This window comes from Mesocricetus auratus, unplaced genomic scaffold, assembly GCF_017639785.1.
Source record: "Mesocricetus auratus isolate SY011 unplaced genomic scaffold, BCM_Maur_2.0 Super-Scaffold_6730, whole genome shotgun sequence".
In the NCBI taxonomy this organism is placed as follows: domain Eukaryota; kingdom Metazoa; phylum Chordata; class Mammalia; order Rodentia; family Cricetidae; genus Mesocricetus; species Mesocricetus auratus.
The window spans coordinates 5380599-5400590 of record NW_024429184.1 but is presented as its reverse complement, the minus strand read 5'-3'; the positions used below and the strand labels follow the sequence as shown (position 1 = coordinate 5400590).

General features: G+C 43.3%; 1 long non-coding RNA gene across 1 annotated transcript in view; it reads right to left on the bottom strand.

Annotated features, from left to right (window-relative positions):
* Window positions 1–6248: 6248 nt before the first annotated feature.
* Window positions 6249–19992, bottom strand: part of LOC110342109 — a 98829-nt gene continuing 85085 nt past the window's right edge. Inside the window, exon 4 of the long non-coding RNA XR_002384108.2 lies at window positions 6249–7155. This is a non-coding gene — a long non-coding RNA (uncharacterized LOC110342109). The remainder of the gene's footprint in view (window positions 7156–19992) is intronic.

The window sequence follows — 19992 nt, the reverse complement described above, 5'->3', positions numbered from 1 at the left end:
AATTTTCAAATTTTATGGAGTACAGATTTTCAAAGTATGACCTGGTGATTCTCTGGATTACTTCAGTGTCTATTGTTATGTCCCCCTTTTCATTTCTGATTTTTTAATTGGCATATTCTCTCTCTGCCATTTGGTAAGTTTGGATAAAGGTTTGTCTATCTTGTTGATTTTCTCAAAGAACCAACTCTTTGTTACATTGATTCTTTGTATTGTTTTCCTAGTTTCTACTTTATTGATTTCAGCCCTAAGTTTGATTATTTCCTGACATCTACTCCTCCAGAGTGAGTTTGCTTCATTGTGTTCTAGACCTTTCAGCTGTGCTGTTAATTCTCTAGTGTGGGTATTTTCCAGTGTCTTCATGTGGGCACTTAGTGCCATGAACTTTCCTCTTAGCACTGCTTTCAAAGTTTCCCATAAGTTTGGGTATATTGTGTCTTCATTTTCATTAAATTACAGGAAGTCTTTAATTTCTTTTTTATTTCTTCATCGACTCAGGAGTGGTGCAATTGTGCATTATTCAATTTCCATGAGTTTGTAGGGTTTCTGCAACTTGTGTTGTTGTTGACTTCTTAATTTAAAGCATGGTGCTCCTCTTAATATTCTTTCTCTATTCTATATGTTTGGGGTCTTGAATATTATGTTGTGAGGGGATTTTTGTGTGTGGTCCATTCTATTTGGTGTTTTGTAAGCTTCTTTCACCTTCATTGGCATGTCTTTCTTTAGGTTGGGAAAGTTTTCTTCTATGATTTTGTTGAATATGTTTTCTGCCCCTTTGAGGCAGTTTTCTTTACCTTCTTCTATACCTATTACTCTTAGGTTTGGTCTTGTCACAGTGTCCCATATTTCCTGGATATTTTGTGTTAGGGATTTGTTGGATGTAAGATTTTCTTTGGTTGAGGAATTTATTTTTCCTTGTGTATCTTCAACACCTGAGATTCTCTCTTCCGCCTCTTGTATTCTGTTGATTATACTTGCATCTGTAGTACCTGATTGCATACCCATCTTTTCTATTTCCAGCTTTCTTTCAGACGTTGTACTGTTTGAATTGTTTCTTGAAATTTTCGATTTGTCTTTTCCTCCATTTCTTGCATTTTTTGTAATTTTTGGTTTGTTTTTTCTTCCATTTCTTTAAGGGATTTTCTCATATCCTCTTTGAGGGCCTCTATCATTTTCCTGAATTGTTTTTAAGGTCATGGTCTTCTGCTTCATCTGCCTTGGGGCATTCAGGTCTTGCTGGTGTAGAGTCTCTAGACTCTGGCAGTATCATATTAGTTTTTCTGTTGCTGGGTGTGTTTTTATTTTGTGTCCTTCCCATCACTTCTTCCAGTGGGTGCAGAAGGAGACTCTCCCTCTCCTGGTGGGTGTAAGCAGTTCCAATACTCTGGAGGCTCTCCTCTTTCATGGATAGAGGTGGTTCTAGTACCAGAGCCTTGACAGACTTTGGGTAGGCTTGACCTACCTGCTAGAATGGGATCTGCAGTGCCCAGTTCCCAGGTCTCTGGTGGTTCTGCTCAGAGCACCAGAAGGCAGGCCGGAAACAGGCCCATGCTTTCCTCACCTGTGGTGGAAAATGGGACTTGGACTCTGGCAGTCTCTGGGCAGGCTGACTCCAGTGTGGAGTCGCAATGTCACAGCTGGTTGCCCTCAGGGCACTGGAAGGCAGGCCTGAGACAAGCTGAGGCCTACCTAGTCCCTTGGATGGAGAAAGGGAATATGGTGCTGGCAGTCTCTGGGCAGACTGAATCCCATCTGGATGGGATGCTCAGAGTGCACTCAGTCATCTCTTAAAGCAGCGTATAAACTATCTATAGCACTCCCACTATTATGAACCCTTATATGTAATGCATTATATGTAACAGCTAGATCCTGGAAGCAACCTAGATGCCCCAAAACTGAAGAGTGGATAGAGAAAATGTGGTACATTTACACAATGCAGTACTACTCAGTGGAAAAATAAATAATGGAATCTTGAAATTTGCAGGCAAATGGATGGCACTAGAAGAAACCATCCTAAGTGAGGTAACCCAGTCACAAAAAGACAAACATGATATGTACTCACTCATATATGGATTTTAGATATGGATCAGGGGAGTGTCAGCCTACAATCCCATGGCCAGTGAGTCGGGGGAAATAGGGAGGTTCCCAAGAGAGACGCATGATACCCCAGAGAAGTGTAATGAGCCAAGATCTCCTGAGCAGATTGGGAGCATAGGGGGAGGGGAGAGGGAACAAGGAAAATAGTGGGGGGGGAAGTGGAGGGGAGAAGAAGGCATGGGGGAGCAGGAAGGTTGAGTTGGGGTAAGAATAGAGGAGAGCAGGATGAGAGATACCATAATAGAGGGAGACTATAGGTCTGAGGAGAGAGCTGACACTAGTGAGATCTCCAGAGATCCACAAGGATAACACCAACTGGCAAACTAAGCAATAGTGGAGAGACTACATTAATAGCCCCTCCTTGATGATAGGGTTAATGACTACCTTATATGCCATCCTAGAACCTTCATCCAGTGACTGATGGAAGCAGAGACAGATACCCACAGCTAAACACTGAACTGAACTCCTGAAACCCAGTGACAGAGATGGAGGAGTAATGATCAAAGGGGTCAAGACCATTCTGGTAAAACCCACAGAGACAGCTGACTGGACAAGTGGGAGCTCTTGAATCCCAGACTGATGGCTGAGAGGCCAATATGGGACTGATCCAGATGCCACAAATATAGCGTCAGTGAGGAGGCCTCAGAAATCTCTGGGGCCTGGGGTAGTACATTAGTATTTACCATGGTTTATGAATGCACTTTGGGAGCCCATTCCACATGGAGAGATGCTCTCTCAGCCTGGACACATGGGGGAGAACCTAGGGCCTGCCCTGGATGAAATGAGACTCTTGAGATCCCCCCAAGGAGGGCCTCACCCTCACTGGGGAATGATGTGGGGATTGGGTGGGAGGCTGGGGGGGTTCCGGTAGAGGGACAAGGGAGGAGGGGTGGGAGAGAGAGCTGGGATTGACATGTGAAGCATTCATGTTTCTAATTTAAATAACAACATATATTGAGGGGGAAAAATAGATAACTATATTTCAAAGAACTTTCAAAAATAAGCCCATATGGGCAGTTTTCCTCTACAATGCATCATATCAGCGAATAGTGGGGGGAAATTCAGAGCAGTGCTTTCCAGTGTTAATGGACTATGGATGTAGCTCAGTAGGAGGGCAGTTATCCAGTGTGCACCAGGACCTTAGTTTGATGCCCATCATAAATATATGTCCAGCCATGGTGTGCACAGCTTTAATCCCAGAATCCCGAAGGCAGAGGCAAGCAGATCTCTGTGAGCTCAAGACTAAGCTGGTCTACACAGGGGAGTTCCAAGCCAGCCACGGGTACATATTAAGACCCTATCTCCAAAAATAATTATGTATGCTTATACAAAAACACATTTATACGCCCTCTCTCCCTTAGCCTTCTCTGCCCCCTCTCTCCCCCTTCTTTGCTTCTTTCTCTCTCCCCCTTCCCCCTCTTCTTCTTCCCTTTCCTCTCAATAAACTCCACAAGGGTTTGTTGAGTCTCGAGGTTCCTGTTTCCATCTACCCGTGACTGAAGCACGGTTTCCTGTTCCATCTACTCTACTCATAACTGAAACAAAAGAACAACATTTTGGTGAATGTGACTCGGCAGGTTTACCTGACATTTGCTCCTGCCCATGGCAGTCTGAGACATGCCAGGACCCTGTAACCTTCAACTCGGTCACATTTCCAACTAAGGATCCCTGGTTTCCTCCATCTACCACCCACAAGTCTGCTTTTTATAACAGAGAAACAGGCCAACTGCTGGCCCCACCCCCATTTCCTCCAAGAAGACTGCTGGACACTGAAGAAACTCCACCCACAGAAGCTAGGCACTGAACCATCCTGCCTTTCACCTCAACCGCTGCAAAGGACTCTTCTAACCATGGACAAGAGGACAGTGGAATCGACTTTCTCCATGTTACTTGGGCCAATGGTAGACAAGTCTTCCTAGGGCTCCTAATCTATGACCTCACTGTATCAGCAGAAGGTAGGTGTCCCTAAAGTTTCTGCCCTCATCAACTATAAAGGACCTTTGAGGTGGATGTCCATGTGGCCAGATAGCAAGTCTCTGTTACTCTCTAGTCATTAATTCAGGTAAAATTTTGTCCTCAAGAACTCTAGTGCAGTTTGACAGCTGGTAGGTTTCAGTAGAACTTCTTACCATTCCTTTGTTTAAAAAGATGTTTTAAGGTTTAAAGTTTATGTAAGAACATAAAAGCTTAAGATGTATAAATCTAAAAAATGTTTTAAGGTATAACAAAGTAACTTAAGTGTACAAATGCAAATTATCAAATTTCTCTCTCATTATGCTATTGTTCATAGTCTTAACATTAATCAATAAATTTGTGATAAGCTACTAATCCAACTCTGACAGGATACCAAACAACATACTATACCACCATAGTATAACTACAAGGCCAAAATTAAGGAGCTTTCCATTGTCCTAAATATATCTGTCAGTTTTAAAAAATGTTAATTCTTTCAACCAAATAATTTCTGACATGAGTATCCTGCTAATGTGTCTAATATTTACGTTTTCACAAACTCAAAGGATTCTTGTAAGTTCCAGGAAGTCAAATTGAATCTGCTCAAACAGGTCAGATTCACTCCAAATTTCATTCAGTCTTTCCCTGGTCCTGGGACTCCCTTCCCTCATCTTGGGACCCCTCAGGAAAACCTCCCTCATCCTATGATCCTCCTCCCCTCAAGTACCAGGACCCAAGAAAAAGTTTTTTCCTAAACTTAACTTTGTGCTCTACTCTTTCAGAATCTTCCCAGTTCTAAGAGGTACCAGAGAGTTCCACTAGCCTGGACTTTGATAAAACAACCAGCTACCCAAGGAAGAGGCAGCATACCAGCTTTCTTGGGTCCCCCAAAGATGGTCAACGCCCCCCAGGTCAGCAGGAAGCATTCTTGAGAATTCGATGCCCTTATTCCCTAACCTGCCACGCCTAACTCCCCAGCCTTAAAATAATAATAAGAGGCGGAATTGTTGGAACCAGGCATTATGCTGACCCCACCCCCTGACAGTGGGTGGGACACCCATATCGGCATTCAGGCAGATACTTAGGCAGCTCAAAGGGCCCTGTGTTGCGAGGCCACGTCATGGCTACATCACATGTTATGGTGCTGCATAAGGACTCAGTACCCATGGGCAAGCTTCCCGTTTTAAGCAAACACCCCCACGTTCACTCTCTCTCACCCTCTTTGCCCCTTCTCCGCCCCTCATCCCACATCTCCACTTCTTTCTCTCTCTCCCTTCCCCCCTTTCCTCATCCCCTTCCCTTCAATAAAGTCCACATGGGTTTCTTGAAAAAAATGCACATATGCATCTATAACTTTTGTAAGTGCGTATATTTATAATGACCTAGTAGGCTGCAAATTATTTTCACCTTTCCCCTTTATTTTCATTCTAATTCACAGTATCATGTACGACTTTAAGTCTATATATATTTTTTTTCTAAAGGAAAAGATCAGCAGGTTACCTAATCAAAATATTGCCTTCTAGCCTAAAAGGTTGTGCGATGGAAATAATTAGTCGTGAACCCAGCAGCCCAGAGGAGAAAGTAAAATATCTTAGTCTGAAGAAGCAAACAGTTGTAGGTAAAAGTCAGCCTACATAGACCTGTTCCTTTCCTCACACCTTTTCTTCAGTGTTTGCACATGGGGTTAGCTCGAAAGTTGCCCTAACCTTTTTATTCTCCATGTTTCTGTTGGGATTTAGGGCTCATAGCCTAGATGACAAGCCCTGTCTTATTTCTCTGAGGCAAGAGCTCAGTAGATTCTCAGTGTGGAAAAAGCAGTAGACACCTCATGAAAAATGCATGGCCATAGCAAAAGCATGAGCCAGCGTTAATACCAATAAAGGGAAGTTCAAGACTGAATGGATTTTTTGCACAACATTAGCCTAGTTACACACTGCATTGGAATGCAGCACCCCACTGAAGGTACAAGGAGTCTCTTCACCTTGAAGAAATATCTGGAAGCAGTACTCAGTAAGATTCCTCCTTATCTTCCAGCTGAAATGCAAGCTATGAGAAGTAATGTAATTTTTCCTCAGCTAGTTGTATCAGAAGAAGGAGACGGAGAAGCAGAAGGAGAAGGAGAAGGAGGAGGAGGAGGAGGAGGAGGAGGAGGAGGAGGAGGAGGAGAAGAAGAAGAAGAAGAAGAAGAAGAAGAAGAAGAAGAAGAAGAAGAAGAAGAAGACCACATCATATTTGTCAAATGAAAATGAAAAAAGAAGGAAAGTCCCACTTCCAGAAAGTGTCAGAGGTCTACAGGAGATATATAATATCTCTGTGCACCTTTCTGGCTGTCTGTGGCACTAGGATGGAACCTAGGGCTTTGTTCATGACAGGTAAACATTTCATCAGTAATTAGACCCCTAATATCTCTTTTATTCTTCACCAAAACTCTCCAAAGGAGGTATCAGGAATCTCTACCCAGAAAGAGAGCTGTAGTACAGTCGCTTGTCCCAGTTCACTTGCCTTAGAGGAAACAAAACTGGGCTGTGGAGTGGGGTCTAGGAAGCTCAATTTCACATGCTAGATGCAGGCAAGCTGAGTTTTAATCTGGGATGATCCTAGAATCAAAGCAATGGAAAGCTTATGTTTCGGGCTACACAGCAATATCCTTTAGGGATGACTCAAATGAAACAACATCTAATTAGTAGGTCATGAAGATGTTCAACTTGGTTGCCTGTCTTCATGAAAGTGTGAATTGTGAGCGATGAAGCCTTTTGTCTCTCACAGCCCAATTAGGCAGGTGTGTGTGTGTGCGTGTGTGTGTGTGCGTGTGTGTTTCAAGGATTTAGTTTATTAATTTGTTATGTGTATGTGTATATATGTGTGTGTACATTAATGAGCATCAGTGTGCAGATGCCCACATAGGCTGGAAGAGTACTTCAGACACCCTGGAACTGGAGTTACAGGCAATTGTGAGCTATTCAACGTGGGTGCTTGGAACGGAACTCAGGTCCTCTACAAGAACTACAAGCATTCTTCATCAGTGAGTGAGCCATCTCTCCATCCCCCATGGTAGATGCTTTCTGAGACTGCTGTAGAATATGACTTACAGGACCATGTGCAGAATTCCTACAGACAAACAAAAAGAAAAAGTGAATTCAGACATAAAACCAGGTACACCTGGTGCTTCCAGTAGACATGCCAACATGGTTACAGGAGGAGGCAGGAGGCCTACACAAAGAACTACAGGTGACCAAGGAATGCTGAGAATGGGGGAGATGGTTTTCCCCTGGGAAGAGCACACCAATTGGTTATCCAATACCAAATAGTAAATTTCTTTTAATAAGATATTATTCCTTTAGTACATGGGATTCACTGGTTCAGAACAGGAATTCATTTGGTATTATTAAGAAAAATCTGTTTAATGAATGAATGAGTGAATGGAAAATGTCCATTATAGCTTTAATCCATTATGCTACTTCAAAAGGATAACAAGTATTTAAAACAGCTAAAAGAAGTTAATGCAAATGAAGAGTATTAATGTAGGAAGGTTCCTGGGCTACCTTCTTAAAAACATGAGCTAAGTTAAGTATTTGCTTGTGAACACATCTCCGGAGAGTGTCTTTTATTAACTAGGGTAAGGAATCCATCACACCATGCTATTTAAGAATAATCCCCACACAAAGCAATCTCACTGACTAAAAATGCCCCCCAAATATTTTCAAGTTAACTGGTGTCAAGTTCACTCTTAGCTAGGATAACTCCAAACCATATGGACTCAGGGAAGAAAGGCGTACACTTTGGCTTCTGCTGATGCTAGCTGTGGAAAAGCTCAGGTGGAGCTAGATGCGTCTCCCTAAGCATCAACTTTGAGTCACTGGTGTGTGGAGCTCTATGGAGTGTGTAGCTGTATGGAGTGAGTCGCTCTGTTCTTCCAGACAAGAGTTTCAGTCTCTCCCTACCGCCTCTCCCATGACAAAACTCTCAACATATGTGTCTATTTTTATGATTTTGGGTGTGCATGTGTGTATATGTGTGTATTGTTCCTGTGTGAGGGTGCATGTGTATGTGGGAATCAAAGGGCAACTTCATCTTTGTGTATCAAACTCATCATGCACTGCTCATTCTTCCTTCCTTCCTTCCTTCCTTCCTTCCTTGCAGTTCTGGAACCAGGCTGGTGGGAAGACTTCACGCATGCCGGTAGGATTTGCTCCACAGGCAGAGGCAGGCAGATTTCCAGAGAAACCCTATCTCAGAGAAATAAAAAAATAAATAAAAGTAAAAGAAATAGAGTAATATAAGCCATGTAAGATGAAAATACACAGAGAGTCTGGATACTGTATGCTATTGTGTTTTTCAGTTTTTTGATTGCTAAAGGAACAACTTGATGGGGAAGTCCTGTGTATACGTCAATAAAGCACTGTTGGCCAATAAGGAAGCAAGATAGGTGGGACTAGGAGTCGAGGAGGATTCTGGGAAAGAGTGACACAGTCAGTCATGATGTAGCCGCCATAGGAGTAAGATGTCTGGACCCTTTTCTCCGGTAAGAGAAATACTTAGATTAACAATTATGAGTTAAATACTTAAGTCAGAGCTAGCCAGTAAGAAACCAAACAAATGGCGAGCAGCTTCATAATTAATACAGTGTCCTGGGTGTTCATTTGGGACTGATGCGGCTCTGCAACCAGGCTGGCAGGAAGGCTGCACTCTATACTTCCTTTCTTCATTTCTTCCTAGAAAGGCTTAAACTCACTAAGTAGGCTAAGTTGACTTGGTGACTGGCCAGCCAATCCACCTGTCTCCTCTTCATCATCACTTGGTTTGTAAAAGATCGCCACCATAGCAGCCTGTTGGGTCCTGAGGATTGCATCCAGGTCCCGTGCTTGTAAGGCAAAGGTCATCCCTTTCTTAACTGAACTATCTCCCCTGGTGTCCTTTTGGTAATTTTTCAGTGCATGTCTTTTGATGCATCTGCTCCATGGTGCTTCTCTTCTGGCCTTTCTTCTGCTTGGTCCTTATGCCTTCTGTTGAGATAACCCAAAACGAGCATGCTACTTGGGGCATGATAAGAGTAATTCTATAGATTATCACTGTTGTCATCAACTTTCCATCACTGAGACAAAACACCCAAGGAAAACAACAAAGAGAAATGGTTTATCTTGCTCCGGTGTTTCAGGTTTCAGTCCACATTCACTTGGCTGAGCGCTGGACCAAACCAATGGTGAGGTGGAAAATCCATCACACCTGGTCACATATATGGCAGAGGAAAGAGAGCCATACCATGGTGGATAGAGGACAGATGTGGAGTGGGGGGAGAGTCCAGAGGACAGATGTGGAGTGGGGGGGGGAGAGTCCAGAGGACAGATGTGGAGGGGGAGAGAGTCCAGGTGAGATATATCCTTCAAAGGCATGTTGCTGGTGACCTACTTCCTTCAAGAGGGTCTCATCTACTAAAATCCAGTTCAGCTATGAATTTAACAATGAACTAATGGACTCATGATACAGTTTCGTCTTAATGGTGCCACCAGCTGGGCAGGAATCCTTCAATCTATCAGTCTCTTGGGATCATTTCCTATCAAGTCATAAGAACTCTCTTGCTTGCTTGGGATACAAGATTATTTTTAATATTTTGGTACTCTAATGACTTATACCAAGTTTTAAAAGTCCCTCCCAAAATCCTCCACTTCTTTTTTGAGGAGAAATGGATGTCTGGTTGTTGTTGTTTTTTTTATTTAGCATTCTGCAAAGAAATAGAAGCAATGGTTGTATGTGCATCTGTGTATGTCTTTGTGTGTATGCCTGTGTCTGTGATTGTGTGAATACAGAGTCAGTGACATACACTGGCTGAAAGAATAGGTTTCCATGAGTGTGGAGGCTGGAAAACTCAGACCAAAAAAAGGCAAATACGTACAGACATCTGAGGCTGAAGTCCTGAATGAAGAGTCATTGATGTAAATCTGAATCACAGTACCGGGGGAGCCGTCAGTGAAAGTCCATATGAGTCTAAGACTGAGCATAATGACCTCCCACCTCAAAGGGCAAAAAAACAACCTTTCTTACTTGGCCTTTCATTCATCCAGCAGTGGATAGGATAGGCTCAGTCACACTGGGAAGGGAAACGTACATTACTCGGTCTACTGAATCAGATGTTAACCTCACTTAGAAACCTTCAGCACTGGTGTTTAATCAGTCATCTGTGCACCCCTGGCCCAGTCACCTTGACCTCTGGATTAATTATTGGGAACTACTGTGTGCTACTGTAGACATATGAGTCCCACCTCCCACCTTGGATATCCCCCTGCTCACCATTATTCCATGTGTATGCACTTTAAGTATTTCCCTGTTACATTTATTTCCAATATTGCTTACAGTTTCAGACTTGAGAGGTCTCAGATACTGATTCCCCTAGTTCTGTATTAAGCAACCTTCCCAAATCGCCATGCACAGCATTGCTCTAATGCATTTTCTAGCACAAAATACTAACCCACCATGAGGAGCAGCATGGGCAATGCTTGGTTCCATCCAGCCCTTAACCCATCCTCTCTAATTGTGGCTCTTCATTAACTCTTGTCCATTTGACAGTATCATCAGTAACCACTGTCTCCACAGCCTGCTCTGGAATTAGATCCTGCCAAAATGCCTTGCATGACTCCTTCATCTTCTCATTAGAAAAAAAATGGAGCTCAAACACAGTGGGCATGTCTATCAACCTTGTTGAAAAGAAGTTAATCCAGCTTGATCAGTTTACTCTGTAGAACCATCATTGCCTCTGAAGCCTTAAAATCCATCTCTTTAATGATCTTCTTGAGATCTTTGCCCAAGGACAAACTTTCAAGCTATTGATTAATCAAATCTACTTTCTTTTTTATAAATATGTGTGCTGCCAAATCGAATCCAAAGTGGATGAATTGATTATTATTTCTCCTTCCAGAGTAAAATCAGACAGTAGATTTGGAACACCGATTCTTGGCCAAGGGTTAGTGCTGCTCTATGGGTTTTGGAAAGCTGGTTTTTCTGATCATTGTCTAGAATGATACTTCTTAGCTGTTAACTCAATCATCTGTAAATATTTTTATCTCTCCCTCACTGAAGTCAGCACTCTCCTCTTTTAGTCAATCAGCAAAGGACTGAGCTAAGTAATCTTGGTATCACCCTTTGCAGGCCTGTTGTTGGGGAGTCTTCCATTAGGGTAGATGCAAAGCACGTTTCTGAGAAATCTTTTAAGATGAGTCTTCCTGCCCAGCAACCTATGATAAGCTTCACCCTCACTAACATTCCCCAGCATAAATCTGAGTTGTCCAGACAATAAGATTTGAAAGACAGACCGAACCAATAGATTTAAAAATAGAGTTCTGGAAACACAATTTTTTCCACCAAGAGGGTTCTGAAGCTATTGAAAACAAAATGCAGAAAAAGAAGGGGCTTCAAGATATTACTGTAACTCAAACAAAATTTGCTTTTTGATGTCCTTTGACTTGAGTTCTTGGTTGCAATTCTCTTCCTGCTTCAGAACTGATCTTAGTACACCCCTTGTTTGAAAGGTTGTCGGTATCCTGGCCCAATTCTTTTATCAACTTGTTGATTTTCCAACCCATAACGTGTGCTTCCTTTAGTTGGATTCTGGTTATTTTGACTGCTCTCAAAATTCTGACAGATACCTTCTACTGTGGAGGCAAAGCGTTTTCTCCTGACTCGGGAGACTCAGTACCTCCGGCTCCCAGCCAATAGCCAGTGAGCTTCAGCACCTGACCTACTGCCCTCTGCTGATGGTGTCCATATTTAGAAATCCATCTTCTGCCTACGCCTCTACAAATGAGTTGACAAAAGTCAAGTCAATTCAAGTAATAATGAAAATCACAGTAAATTCAACTGCAATCTAAGCTCATCCATCTGATCCATCTAGCTTCACAACAGTAGGACTGACTGGGTGATGATTCAGTATGACCATGTTGACTAAATGCCAGGTCCCTGGAATGAATCCTGGTTTTATTCCCATATCCTTCGCAAATTGTTTCTTCTCTCTGAAACTCGGTTTTATCATTTATATGAAGAGATAGCTTGATCAGAAAGCTTCCAAGTTTCCCATCATCTCTCAAATTCTCTCAATCTGTGAATCTATTATAAAGTTATCCATGATTATTTCATAACCTGCCCAGCTATTAGCAATAGGAAGCTGAAATCACAAGTTGAGAGGCAATCAAACAATGGTAGCTGGTGTAGTCGATGAAGGAATCAAACCAGTTTTCTTTGGTTCTCTCTATTTTTCTTGAATGGTCTTTTAGTTCCCCAAATCTTAATGTGTTATGGCACACTACCCTGACCTGAATGGAATAAGGAGTACTGGAAATAATCATGACAAAGTCAGTCCTCAGTTGATCCAACTCAAACGTTCTAATGCAAGAGCCTCAGCTAGTCATCTTGACTTCTGGTGTTTGTCCAAACCAACCCTCCGAGTTATTTTCCTTAGCTCCTTCTTTTGAACACAAAAGAGACTTCCTTTTTCTTTCTGCCTCTAAAGATCTTGAAACTTTGGGGTAAAACCAACCCATGAATGCAAATACGATCTCACATCTAATGCACATATGTATGTAATGCTTATCCATGTGCTAGTGACTATTGAAACCTCAACACGAGAGTGCGTTCCATCTAAAACACCAGGAGGAGGTCGGTGTCTATAATGTAAGACATCTATTAGAAGGAATCTATAATGACAAGGTTTCTGGGAGCTCTGATCTAATGAAGGCTTTGACTACAGTGGCCCATTACATCATGGTTTTTGCCCTGATTTGATCAGAGTTGTCTTTATTTTCGTGTTGTGTTTGAATAGTGGAGAGAGTTTGGCAGAGCAAAGGATATGGAGTTTAATTGCCACATATATTTAAATGCTAAGGGCTTTGGCTCTTTTTTTCCAAGCTACACAGGATTATTTATGAGACTGTGAAGAAGTAGAGGTCTGCGGTATGAAAACCAGAAGTTGAAGCAAGAGAACTAAAGCCTTGTTGAGACAAAAAAAAAAAGATTTTAGAATTCTCAATTGCATTATGCTCTGAAAACACCAGTTAGAGTTCCAGAACATGACGTCACTGAAACGTTTAAACAATATGCCGATTCCGTTCCTATTTGTAGACTCTTTCTGAAGTATATTATGTGCAAGGCTGATGTGTAATAGAAAGTGTAAAGATATATAAGGCATAACTTTATCCTTTACAATCTAATTGTCTAATGAGGATGTTTAATAACTATGTGTATAGCTACCATCCATCACTTTGCATTGATTATTAAAATGATGTATTAAGAGAGAGGCATCCAAAGTGCGTATTAGGATGTAAGGGGATAGAATCCTAGGAAGACAGAAGAGCAAAAATGTGCAAGGAAGAAATACGAGGGTTTGCTGGGAAGAAGGTGGGAGTTCAGTGAGAGAGGCACGAGGGGAAATGGGGACAGATTACTAAACACTAAATGCATTATATGTGTGTATGGAATTGTCAAAGAATAATAATTTTATAATATTCAAGTAAGAACATACCAAACTATTTTAGGGAATGACTTAATCATTGTGGTTAAGCAGCAGAGAGTGAGTGTTTCATGGCCAAGCCAACTTACGAATGACTTTAAATCTCATGCTGACAATTCTAGACTTTATGTGATAGAAACAGGAAGTCCACGGTGACTTTGAGTAGAATAACGACATGAACAGAATGTAGCTTTCTAAAGACTGAACTCAAGGCAAAATAAAGAACTGACTGGAGGGAGAGAGCCTAGCACAAAGGCCACCAAAGACAGGCTCTGTCTCTCTGGTGAGTCAGTGCGTGGAGACCGTGGTCTCAGCCTGCTGGAAGGAGATGGAAAGGAAACAAAATTAACAGCTATTAGAACTGGTGAAGAGGAATGAGACACTATGCGTGTGAAATGAGAAAACAGAAGTAGAAGATTCTGCAATTTGGCAGAATAAACACGGAGCCTCCTGAGGGACAGAGAGCATGTGTGGGATGATAACAAATTCACTTCTAAACATCCTTGGTGCTAGAAAAACTCTTCTGCCTCCCTAGGAGATATCTCCATTCTCAAACTTAGGTTTGAATCATGAAGTAATGAAATCCAGTACTACTTGCTAGAGCTTCTCTATAAACCCGCTAGAGCTTCTCTATAAACCCATCCTGAATTCCAAGCAAGAAGGCGCTTGGTGTCTGCCTTGTCTAATCACCAGTGGAAGTAATTACTCAGCATCCTCCTATCCACTTCTATTACCTTATCCACATTGCTGGCAATCATAAAAACAGACCACAAAATGAGTTCAGGAAGCCTATACCACCGGTGCTTCTACAAGGCTACAAGTGACAGCTTGTGAATAACCAACGATTGGAGAAAATGCACTGAGTCTGCACGGAGAAGCCATTAACATCATGCCCAGAAAGGGACTTTCTATTATCAGCAATGATGGGAATAAATGGCTCCCCAAGGACATGGTGTGTTCCCTTAATAGCTCACGAATTATCCAGGTTAGTTTGATCAGGTGGAGCAGAGTAGAGACACAAATTACCGAAATGGTGACAAAGTAAAGTTTTTGTGGAAAAGTTGTGGTGAAAGGGAATTAAACATTAGCTTTTTTAACAGCAAGGAGTGGACTTTCAGCTTGAGATATATTTATCTATGCTTTTTATCTTTTGTAATATCAATTTCCTGAAGAGTAGACATGGGAGGAGAAATTGGTTTCTATAAAAGCAAGCCCAGGAGTTGGGGAGATGGAATAGTACGTAAAGGGTTGCTGGAAAGCATGGGGACCTGAGTTTGAAGCCAAAGCACCCATGTAAAAAGTTTAGTGTGGCCTCGCGCTGGGAAGGCAGCTCCATGAGAAAACTGGCCATTAGTCTTGCCCAGTCATTGACCACCAGGTTCTGTGAAAGATTCTGTTTCAAAAAAGCAAAGTATAAGTATTGCAAGAAAACATGTGACAGCAACATCTAGCCTCCACACACATACCTATAGTACCACTGAGTCACATTGCAACCCCCTACACACACACACACACACACACACAGCTACCTAGTTTGCCCCCAATGCCCACCTTCAGGGCAGAGTTCTTAATGCATACAAATGTAAAACAAGAATGTTAGGACAAACCCAGTCAGCAACCTGTAGGTTCATTGAAAGATGCTGTCTCAAAAGCAAGGTGTGAGTAATGGAGGAAAAATAAGGACAATGAGAGCTCCTCCTACCGCTTCTGGCCGTCTTTTGCAGACATGGTCCCGGAAGGGTCTTAAGCACACATTCCCTCTGTTGTTTGGAGTTGGTGACAGAGACCAATCTGCATACATAATCCAACTGCACCTCAAGCACACACTTCTTGTTTGGTCCCCAAGAACGCAACTCTCCAGTCCTCTCTGAAGAAAGCACGTGATGGGGGTGGGGGTGGGGGTGGGGGTGGGGGTGGGGGTGGGGGTGGGGCACTCCACTCCCACACGCTGTTCCCAGGAGTGAATCCACAGAATAACCACACGGTCCTGGAAAATGAATGGAATCCATCCTTCCTCGGACCTTCCAGTGACATCTGAGGAGGGTTTTCCTCTAGCTTCAATAGCAGGCAGGGCTGAGCAATACCTGGGGCCACTTCAAATCAATGAAAGTTTTAAGTACGAGCATCACCACGAAAAACATGGCAGTCCTTTACATCCATTCAGCATAAACAAGGACACGTGTGACTACTCACACATTGTGATCCCAAGTTAGGATGGACAGAGCTTTCCCACAGACATTGCCAGCCATGCCCTCCAACGCCTGAGTTCTCTATTGACATCGTCTTCATTTACACAGGTAGAAACTGAGGCCCAGAGAAATTTAATGTTTAACCCGAAGCCTCATTGCTCCTATGAGGTAGAACTGGACCTTTAATCCAAATCTTCTGAGTTTGAATATACTTGGGAATTTTTTTTTCTCACTACCTCACCTCATCATGAATCACTTAATGCCGCTTGGTATATGCGTCAAGCTTAAAATCCCATTATCACTCACATGCAACAAATACACACGCACCTCCAGGCCAGGGGACAAACCCAGACGCACACCCTTCAAGACCTCCGGCGATCTATTACCATCTACAGAGGTGTCCCCTCGTTTTTCAGCTGTGTGCATCTTGATGACCCCCACTGACTCAGGTTCCTTAGGACCCACTTGTCTGAGTGACTTAGAAAAGCAGAACTCAGATCCCACGGGCCAGCCTATGAGTTGCACCCACAGGCAACTGATTTACGGATAGCAAACTCCTGGAAGATGTTTGAGGACAGTGGCCCGCCATAGGAAATGGAAATGGGTTAATCAAAAAAACAAAACAAAACACTCTAGTGCTTGTGTCCAGGCTGGCTGACTTTGAAGGTGTACAAGTGATGGGGGAAGTCCTGTGTATATGTCGATAAAGCACTGTTGGCCAATAGGGAAGCAATATAGGTGGGACTAGGAGTCCAGGAGGACTCTGGGTAGGAGAAACACAGGGAGTCAAGATGTAACTGCCATAGTGTTAAGAGAAGCTTTTTCCTTGAGAGAATGCCTTCCCGCCAGCCTCGTTCTAGAGCCGCATCAGTCCCAAATAAACACACAGGAGGCTATATTCATTATGAAGCTGTTGGCCTTGCTTGTCTCTTACTGGCTAGCTCTGCTTTAAGTAATTACCCCATAATTGTTAATCTAAGTATGTCTCTTACCGGAGAATAGTTCCGGGGTCCTACCTCATGGCGTTACATCTCGACTCTCTTGTGTTTCTCCTACCCAGAATCCTCCTGGATTCCTAGCCCCTCCTATCTAGGTTTTCTATTGGCCAGACAGTACTTTATTGACAAATGCACAGGCAAATAACAGGACTTCCCCAACACCATAGGAATAAGAAGCCCAGAAACTTCTCCGGTAAGAGAAATACTTAGATTAACAATTATGGGATAAATACTTAAGTCAGAGCTAGCCAGTAAGAAACAAGCAAAGCCAACAGCTTCATAATTAATACAGCATCTTGTGTGTTATTTGGGGACTACAATGCAGCAGAGCCCAGGTGACTGGTGGTGAGAAACCAAAGCGGCTAGCAAGGAAAAGGCTTCTCTCTACATACAGGGACCTCCTTTCCACTTACCTACAATGCGGTCCTGCTGCAAGCAGGGAGTCCATGGGAGGAAGGGCAAATGTTGTCTCTTGATATGGCACTGGGACCAAAGGCACAGCTAGGACACTCAGATGTCCCTGGGGGGATCTCCTTAACTGAGAACAAGTGGGAATTTAGACTGTCCTCTGACTGTGGAGAACCACGCAGCTTGGAATGGGGAGATCTGGGTTTAGTTGTAGCTCTGTCATTGAAAAAAAAACTTAGATAAGACACAGAAGCTACCAAGGCCTTACACTGCCCCTGTAAAATGGTAATATTGACAGTACTCCAACAATACAGTGTTGATGTACAATAGTCGAAGGTATTCTTAGAGAACTTCCTCCATGGTACATCAGAATTGACCCCCACTCTCCCAGTCTCATGTGGTCTGAGAGCATGGTAAGGGCCAGCTAAGCAGCACAAAATTATGTCTCAGTCTCTTGTGTAGACAATGGGAGTCCAAAGGTGGCAGAATGATGTTCCTGAAGCAATCCTACACAGCATCCCATACCCTATTTTCCTTGCATTTCCTTTCACCTCCTCCAAAGTATGCCCGGGGAGCATGGTAGATTTACTGGGGAATGTCAGGCAGAGTGCCCTTGGAAGGGATCAACATGTACCCCTGTTTACAACTTGGCTGGTCAGAGAAATGTTTTGAGCCCATTGGATGCAAGAACACAATGTACCAAATATGGATACAATCAGGCATCTAGCTCCCATTCCCTTTGGCTTAAAGGTGGTCCTTGAAGTTTGTTAAAGAAGGGGAAATTTCACCCAATAAGACAGCAAAATGTTGGTCCCAACTGAGAATCAGCAAAGAAAGAACAGAATGAGTCATTGCGAGTCTCTATCAATAGCCCCTGTGTAAGAAGGCTTAAAGGGCCTGACTTCAAGCTTGAGCTGCCGGTGAAACAGTTTCTAATTCTAGAAATATTACATAACTGATAATGACAAGACCTTGTTAAAGAATCATGTTGGGGGGGTGGCAAGACACTGCTAAAAATAGCACACACTCTTCCAGCTGAAGATACGAGGTAACATATGGATTCACAGCCATAATATGGACTCTCAGTGATGACACCACATTGCTACCACATGTGGCAAGGCCAAGGCTCCATATGTTCTGGAAGACATCCAGCAAGGGGGTTCGCAGCACCCTTAAGACATCGTAGAATATGGAGTACTAAGAAATCAAAGGGAAGTAGGAGATAACCCTTGTTCCCAGAAGACTGAAATGCAAGTAATCTTCCTGACGAGATTCCTGGGCATCCCAGGTTTTGAGCCATGAGACCCATGTGTGGAGAAGCAGCTCACACATTGCCGGGGAATGTCTGAAATCCTTGCATCTTGTTTCCTATGAAGCAAGAACCTGAAACGAGAAGCTAGATGAAGTCTGCAAGATGCACTCTGAAGAGAAGAATGGAAGATACAACCCTCCCTCCAGAAGGTGGACAGAGCCCCAACCAGCTCCCTCATCCCTCCCAGTACCTCGGATGAGCACCTCTAAGGCTTGGCTTCCTCAAGGATCATTAAATGCATTTAGCAAAGCTGTCTCAGAGGAGCAACCGGCTTTGAAAGCCAAATTGAAAAAGGTCCATCTGATCGTGTAATTGGAGAGAAAGTCGGATCTGTGCCACGACCACGCATTAGAGGCTTTTGGAGATGAAAGGAAGGAAGGAAGGGGCCGTCCCATAATTAGCAGAGGGCTGGGAGTGCAGAGAAGTGATTCCTTCAGGAAGCAACACTGGGACACTGGATTTAGTTATCCCACCCCGTTTCACCAATCACCTTGTGTGTACATACAGAGAGAGGAGGAGGAGGGATGGAGGGAGTTAGAAGGGGGTGGGGGCTGCTGAGTTGTTGAGCACACCTTGCTCTCAAATGTTTTTTTTTCTCCATTCAACAGAGTCTAGAGACAGTCTTGGTCTTCATTATTGGAAAGGGTTTTTTTGTTTGTTTGTTTTTTGTTTTTTGTTTTTTTTTTTACTGGTGTCTAATAGATGAAGGCCAGGGAAGCTGCTGAAGTTGCTGTGGAGAAAGACAGGTCCTCAAAACAAAGAACTGTTGTGCAAAAATGGAAGGAGGAGGGGGAGGAGGGGGGAGGAAGAGAAATATGGAAATCTGCTGTAAAACTGGGTATGGTAGCTCATGCCTGTAATCTCAACACTTGTTTGTAAGGAGGCTAAAGCAGGAGGATTATCACACGTTTGAGGCCAGCTGAGGCTATATAGTGTGTTCAATGAAGAAGGAAGGAAGGAAGGAAGGAAGGAAGGAAGGAAGGGAGGGAGGGAGGGAGGGAGGGAGGGAGGGAGGGAGGGAGGGAGGGAGGGAGGGAGGGAGGGAGGGAGGGAGGAAGGAGGATTGATGATGGATGGAGGATGGAAGAAAGGAGCAACGGGGAAAGAGGGAAAGGAAAAGAAATCCTTGCTTTAAAACAGTGATTTTTTTAACCTTTTATTCTTGATAAACTTTTTTTATTTTCATACCTTGACAGAAAACACTTTCTCCCTTCAAATAGGAAAGGAATTGGTTTCCATGACCATACAGTAAGGACAGTGAAAATGTTCCAGCAATGAACGTGTTCCTATGACGTGCGTTCGTTTCCACTGGAGGTTTCTAGACAGAGAGCTTGATGAGGAAGAAGAGATCTTAACAACTGTGTGAGAGCCAAGAAGCCTGGGGTTTCCTCGGAGTCCTGCCTCTGAGCCCCTCGAAGCCCAAGCCATGCTTCCCGGGACCATGCAGCTGGAAACACCAGAGAAGCCACGCTGGAGCGTGCACAACTCCCTTTTTGCCAGGCAGAGGTGGGACCACACTGCAGCCGTTAAGGGTGGATCCTGGCC